We start from the raw sequence: 7,882 nt of genomic DNA on the forward strand, positions 1-7,882 counted from the left end.
AAATCATAATGTACATATTCATTATGTATATTTGTGACTGACTTCTTTTGCTCAACATGTTTTTGAGAATCATTCTGTTGTGTGTATCAGTAATTTTTTTTTTAATTGCTGAATTGATTTGCATCATATGGCTGTACCACAGTTTGTTTATCTTTTCTCCTGTTGATGGAAACCTTGCTGTTTCTAGTTTTTGGCTATTACGAATAAAACTGCCATGAACATTTGTATACAAGTCTTTGTGTGGGCATATATTTTCATTTCTTTTAAACACCTAAGAGTGGAATTGCTGAGTTGTGTGGTATGTTTAACTTTATAAGAAACTGCCAAACTGTTTTTCAAAGTTGTATCATTTTACATTCTTACCAGCAATGTATGAAAATACTAGTTGTTCCATATCCTCTCCAGCATTTGGTTTTGTCAGTCTTTAATTTTAACCATTGTAGTGTATATGTGTAATATCTCATTAGGGTTTTAATTTTCATTTTCCTGATGATTAATAACATTTTTTTCATGTCTTTATTAGTCATTCATGTATATTTTGTGAATTGTCTTTTCAAATACTTTACCCATTTTTAAATTGAGTTGTCTTCTTATTATGGATTTGTAAGAATTATTGATATATTCTGGATATAAGTCCTTTTTTGATCTTGGTATTGAAAATATTTTCTTCAAGTATACCATTTGTCCATTCCTTTTCTTAATGGTGTTTTTTGAAGTGTAGAAGTTATTAATTTTGATGAAATCCAATTTATCAATTTTTATTGTATGATTCAGGGTTATTTTTGTTTGTTTCAGTTTTGGTAATGTGTATAATTCAAATAATTTTATCATTTGATCTAAATTGTCAAGTTTATTGTTCTTTATAATGTTCTTTTCTTATCCTTTTAATGTCCATAAGATTTGTGTTATTATCTTTCTTTCATACAGGACAGTAACTTATGTTCTCTCTTTTGGTCTAGTTGGAGGCTTATCAGTTTTACTGATTTTAAAAATTACTTCCATTAACTTTCTCTCTTGTTTGTTTTCTATTTTTATTGCCTTCTGCTCTTATATCTATTATTTCTTTTCTGCCAGTTGTATTAGGTTTTAATTTGCTTGCCTTTTACTAGCTTCTTAAAATACAAGCTTAGATTTTTGATTTTAGATCTCCTTTTAAAATAAAAACACTTAAAGCTATAGATTTATCTCTAAAAAATGCCTTAGGTGCCCTATACAAGTTTTGATACACTTTGTTTTCATTTTCATTAAGTTAAAAATAGTTTGTAATTTTCCATGTGATTTCTTCTTTGAACTGTGAGTTATTTGGAACCTATTTCCAAACATCTGGGGACTTTCTAAACATCTAGCAGTTTTTTCTCCTACTCCTTGTCTCCTTGCCCTCTTCCTCCTTCTCCTCATCTTCTTGGTCCTTCTCCTCTTCCTTCTTTTATTGTTGATTTCTGGTTTCTCTATCATCAGACAAATACTTTGTATGATTTTAGCATTTTCAAATTTATTGAGACTTGTTTTGTAGCCCAGCATGTGGCTTGTCTACTGGTAAATGTTTCATATATGCTAGTAAAGGGCATGTATTCTGCTGGTATTCTATAATTGTCAATATACCAAGTTTAGTTGATAGTATTCTTTAAGTTTTCTATATTTTTATTCATTTGATCTGTTTATTCTATAAAACACTGAAAGAGCAGTGTTAACATTGCCAACTATAATTATGAATTTGTCTTGTGAATTTGTCCATTTTTCCTTTCAGTTACATCAGTTTTTCCTTCATGTAATTTAAAGTTCTATAATTGAGTACCTACACATTTAGGATTGCTATATTTATCTATTTTATCTTTGGCAATAGTACTTGTCCTAAAGTTAATACCACTACATTGTCTGAAGTTAATACTGTTCCTCAGATTTTCTTATGATTAGGATTTGTACGAACATTGTTTTTCATTTTTTTTTTACTCTTTATAAGTATGTTTTCTTTAGACAGCATATGGTTGAACCTTATTTTTTAAAATACTCTCTGATAATTTCTCCATTTCAACAAAAGCATTTAGATCATTTATATTTAATGCAATTATTGATATATTTGGGTTTAAATATACTACCTTGCTATTTGTTTTCGGTGTTTCCCTTTTTTACTTATTTCCTACAATATTTTACATGTGTTATTTTGTTATTATTCCATTTTGTCTTTCCTGTTGGCTTGTTAGCTATAGTTGTAGGATTTATAACATACATTTTAAATTGGTCAACATCTACTTTAAATAGCATAATACCATGTCATGAATGATGTAGGAACCTTACAACAACATATATTTCTATTTCTTCTTCCCACTTTTTGATACTATCATTGTCATAATTTCTCCTTCTACATATGTTATAAAACCTGCATATTCATTGACATTATTTTTTGCTTTAAGGAGTCAATTATTTTTGAAGACATTTAGAAATAAGGAAAAAGTCTTTTTTTTTTTTTTCTTTTTTTTAACTCACACATTTACCACTTCTAGTTTTTCATTCTTTTGTGTTGATCCAAATTTTCATCTGGTATAATTTTCCTTTCACTTGAAGAACTTTATCATTTCTTGTAGTCTGCTCATGAAGAATTATGTCAGGTTTTGTCATTTTTGAAGAGTAGTTTAATTAAACATAGATTCCTATGTTGACAGATTTTGGTTTTCTTTCAGCAATGTAAGAATTTTATTCCTTTGTCTTTGGCTTTCATCATTTCTAATAAGAAATCTATCAACATTATCTTTTTCCTTTGTATATGATGTGTCTTTTTTTCTCCAGCAGCATTTAATATTTGATTATGATGTGCACCAGTGTGTTTTACACATATTTAACCTGTTTGGGATTCACTGGACTTCTTGGATATGTGGTTTATAGTTTTCATTAATTTTGGAAAAAATTCTACCATTATTTTTAAATTAAAAAATTTCTGCTGTTATTTTAAAAAAAAGATTTTTTTTTTTTTTTTTTTGCTTGCCTTCATCATCTTTGTAGATTCTGGTTCCATTTTACTTGATTTTTTTTTTCCTATTAAGAATTACATTTTTCTGTTTCTTATCTCTCAAATTTTAAATAGATATTGGGCACTATAAATTTAAACTTCTTCAATGCTTGTAACTTTTTTTGTCTTAAAAAGAAGTTAGATGTTCTTGCAAGAGTTAAACCACTTGGGGATCAGCGTGTGCCTTTTGAAGCTTTCTGTTTAAGCTTTTTTTTGGGACAGATTAGCCCTGGTACTACAGCACTATTTTTTTTTTTTTTTTTTTTTTTTTTTCCTGAGATTTCTACCAAATACCCTGGATGTTCAATAAGGGTTTTCCATTCTGCTGGCTGAAATTTGAAAATCTCCCACATCTATGTGAGCTCTGGAAATTGTTTAGCTTATAGTGTTTCTGGTATTTCTTTGCCGGATTTTGGGGAGTTTTATCCCATGCATTTGTGACTTAGTATTCATCAGAAGACTCAAAAGGATACCTAGGTAGGTTTCTGGGGCTTTTCTTTTCCATAACTACTTCTCCACTTGTCTGTCTTGCAAATTGCAGTACCTTAGCCTCCATGACCTCTGATCTTGTTTTCTTAACTCTGTAAGACTGCTGGGGTCTGCTTAGGTTATTTCTCTCTTCTGTGTTCACTGTGATCCAGAAAGTGCCTCCAGACAAAAAGTCAAGAAAACATGTGGCCCATATTGTTTGCTTTCCTTCTTTCAGGGATCAAACTTCCCTGTTAATTTTCCAGTGCCTGAAAACAATTGTCTTATATATTTTGATCAGTTTTCTGTTTGTTTTTAATAGAAGGAGAGTAAGGTTTTAGTAACTCCATCATAACTGGAAGCAGAACTCCAGTAACTTTTTTTTTACATGCTACAAAAATAAGAAATTCTCCCAATCAAGATGTTTGTCAAGCAGGTCAGAAATGGAGTACATTTGCCTTTATTTTTCTGGCGTATGTGTTTTTTTAAATTAAATATATACATGTTATTTATAATATTTAAAATATAAAATTATGCTATATGTTATAAAACAGGTATAAACATATGAGCATCACTTACATTTACAATTATTTAATGACTTCACAGTCTTCCTTTTTTATTTTGAGTTATACACACTTTTAAAATGTATTATCTGGTTACTGTAGTCTGTACATGGTCAGCATTACAAAAACTGTCTTTGTGAACAGCAGCTTTACAAAATGCATGTAACAATCTATATGCATTAGATATTTACTATTTGCATTTAATGTTTTATTTTTAGTTTCCTTAAATTATATTGCTATAAGATAGAAGGCTGATTGCCTTGTTTTCTACAACTTGGCTTCAAATTTTTCTTTTAGAATTAAGTTTAGAGTTAAACTCAGGATGCTGAGAAAGTTCAACCTGATAACCACAATAGTTGTAATTAGCACATACACATTTTTTTAATCACATTTTTTGTTATTCTATTTTTTCAGGCTGAAATAAGGCCACTGAAAGGTCTGAGGAATATGGGCATAGATAAAACCATATCATTTTAGAATATAGTTAGATTGAACTGAGAATATCATGTGCAGATACACCTATATACATCAAATGGGTACATAAATTTCAGTATTCTTATTATTGCCAAATTTCAAGTCTTAATTTTACTCTTTTCTTTATTTATGACATAATAGGTCATGGTGCGGTTCTCCAGGAGTACCTATAAAGTATTTCCTGCATGCCATAAAGCCTTACATAATCCCATTTGGATTAAGGTGTATAGAACCAAGTCTTATATTCAAATAAATGATGGTATGTGGAATGTGGGTGTATCCTACTATAACCAATTTGATTAGAGCGTTTTCTTTTTTCTTAAAAGATACAATTCATCTGCAGAAAACACGTATCATTCTTAATATATTAACAGAAACAGTCTAGTGCTATATTAAAAAAGAAAAACAGGAAGGGAAGAAGAAAGGAAGGAAAGAAGGACAAAGGAAGAAAACTGCCTAAAATTCCCTGATTGAGAGAATGGAGATTAGGTGTAGAGCAAGTAAAGAACTGAGCTATCTTCAATTTTAAAAAATCCACATGATAAATAGCACTATGTATTTTACTTAATCCTCACAAGGAGTGTGGATTACTAAGTGGTGAACTGGCTATACAAGTACATTTTTAAAAGTCTTTCTTAAAAATTCTAAGTTTCAAAATACAGGTTCTATTTTCTTAAAAAGATATTTCTGCTATATACGTGTTTAATTAAGACCAAATTTTTCCTTGTTTGATACCTATGCCACTAAAGCAGATGACCCCTATAAAGTGTTTACTAGTAGTTGTAATCACAAAATGGTTGGAACTGTGTTTGCTCTGTGTTCAGTCTCTCTGGAATACATATTTCTACTTTATTCTAGGAGATCCAACTTCTATTTCTTTCTGGGTACAATGCCACTTCTGTGTTTGCAGCCTAGACTTGGACTGAATTTGTAGAATGTCTTAATAGTTATTGAAATGTAATGTTATTTGCTTACACAAATGCTACTAAAATAAAAACTTATGAAAAGTATATTGGATATAAAGTAGACAATAAACTTGGTGAATTTATTTGCATTTCATTAATAGGGATTTATCTAAGCACATTTTATTTTCATGTTGACATTTAAAAATCAACTATCAGGATCTATTTTCAACTTTCTATGCATTCTAAAGATGATGTTCTTTTTGAATCTTTAGAAATAAACCATGCTTAAAATCCAAAATTTTCCTGATTAAAAACCCTCAACAAACTAGGCATTGAAAGATCATACTTCAAAATAATAAAAGCAATCTATCGCAAACCCACAGCCAATATCATGAATGGGAAAAAGCTGGAAGCATTCCCATTAAGCAGGAGCAACATAAGGATGCCTCTCACCACTCCTATTCAACATAGCACTGGAAGTCCTAGCTAGAACAAGCAGGCAAGATACAGAAATAAAAGGCCTCCAAATAGGAAAAGAAGAAGTCAAATTATCTCTCTTTGCTGATAATATTATTCTATTCCTATAAACAACCAAAAAGATCCTAGAAATGATAAATGTCTTCAGTAAAGTTTCAAGATACAGAATCAATGTACAAAAATTAGTAGCATTTCCATGCACCAATAATGTTCCAAATCAAGAATGCAATCACATTTACAATAGTCAAAAAATAAAATAGCTAGGAATACATCTAACCAAGGAGATGAAAGATGTCTACAAGGAGACCTACAAAACACTGCTGAAAGAAACCACAGATGACACAAACAAATGGACAAACATTCCATGCCCATGAATTGAAAGAGGCAATATTGTTAAAATGGCCATACTCCTCAAAGCAATTTATAGATTCAATGCTACCAATGCTATCAAACTACCAATGTCATTTTCCACAGAATTAGAAAAAAGAATTACTATGAAATTTATAGAAAGTGAAACAGAGCCTGAATAGCCAAAGCAATCCTAAACAAAAAGCACAAAGCTGGAAGCATCACATTACCCAACTTCAAACTATACTATAAGGCCACAGTAACCAAAACAGCATGGTACTGGTGCAAAAACAGACATATAGACCAATGGAATGGAATAGAAAACCCAGAAATAAAACTGCACACCTACAGTCATGTGATCTTCAACAAAGTTGACAAAAATAAGCAATGTATAAAGGATGCCCTATTCAATAAATGGTGCTGAGACAGCTGGCTAGCCATATGCAGAAGTGTTGAGCTGGACCCCTATCTTTCACCATCTACAAAAATTAAATCAAGATGGATTTAAGATTGGAATGTAAGGCCTCAAACCGTAAGAATCCTAGAAGAAAACCTAGGAAATACCATCTGGATAACAGATGATGGTGAGGCTGTGGAGAAAATGGAATGCTTATATTAGGGAATATAAGCATTTATCATTGCTTGAGGGAAATATAGATTAGTCCAGCAACTGTGGAATGCAGTTTAGAGGTTTCTCAAACAACTTAAAACAGAATTATCATTCGACCTGTCAATTCCATTACTGGGTATACACCTGAAGAAAAATAAATCGTTCTACCAAAAAGACACATGTACTTATATGTTTATTGCAGCCGTATTCACATTGAAGAAGAAATGGAATCAACCTAGATGCCCATCAACCGTAAACTGGATAAATAAAATGTAGTACGTATACAATATGAACTATTATACAGCCATAAAAAAGAAAAAAAAAGTATGTCCTTTGCAGCAACATGGATGCAGCTGTAGGCCATTATCCTAAGTGAATTAATATAGGAACAGAAAACCAACCACCACATGTTCTCACTTCTAAGTGGAGGCTAAGCATTATGTACACATGGACATAAAGATGAGAACAATACACATGTGGGACTAGTAGAGTGAGATAAAGGGACGGGGGAAATGACTGAAAAACTACCTATTGGCTACTATGAGCACGATCTGGGTGGATGGGAATCATTCGTACCCCAAACTTCAGCATCACACAATATACCTATGTAACAAACCTGCACACATACTCCCTGAATCTAAAATAAAAGTTGAAATTATTTTTAAAAATAAGATAAAAAAATGAAAATAAAAATCCATCATGCTTTTATGCTTTTGCTAATTGCTGCCTGGAAACAGCAAGTTCACCTTCAGTGGTTCCACGGTGTTATTAAAATATACATGTTAATATTAAAACATCTTTTAACAAAGTTTTTTAATTCCAAAGAATATCTGTTACGAATGATGCTCATGACATTGACCAGTCACTTAGATCTTGACATAATGTCAAAGGAAAAGAAATTTTTAGTCAATGACAGGGGAAAATTACATGTATATTATGTATAAATAGGTATGAGTATGTTGCATGCATCTATATTATATATTATATATATGTATATATAATATATAATGTATTATATATTATATATGTATAT

General features: G+C 30.8%; 1 protein-coding gene across 2 annotated transcripts in view; it reads right to left on the reverse strand.

The window, feature by feature from the left end:
• KCNH7 (potassium voltage-gated channel subfamily H member 7) overlaps positions 1-7,882 on the reverse strand; it is a 475,179-nt gene that overhangs the window by 57,543 nt on the left and 409,754 nt on the right. The window lies entirely within an intron of this gene.

This window comes from Piliocolobus tephrosceles, chromosome 11 (assembly GCF_002776525.5).
Source record: "Piliocolobus tephrosceles isolate RC106 chromosome 11, ASM277652v3, whole genome shotgun sequence".
Lineage (NCBI taxonomy): Eukaryota > Metazoa > Chordata > Mammalia > Primates > Cercopithecidae > Piliocolobus > Piliocolobus tephrosceles.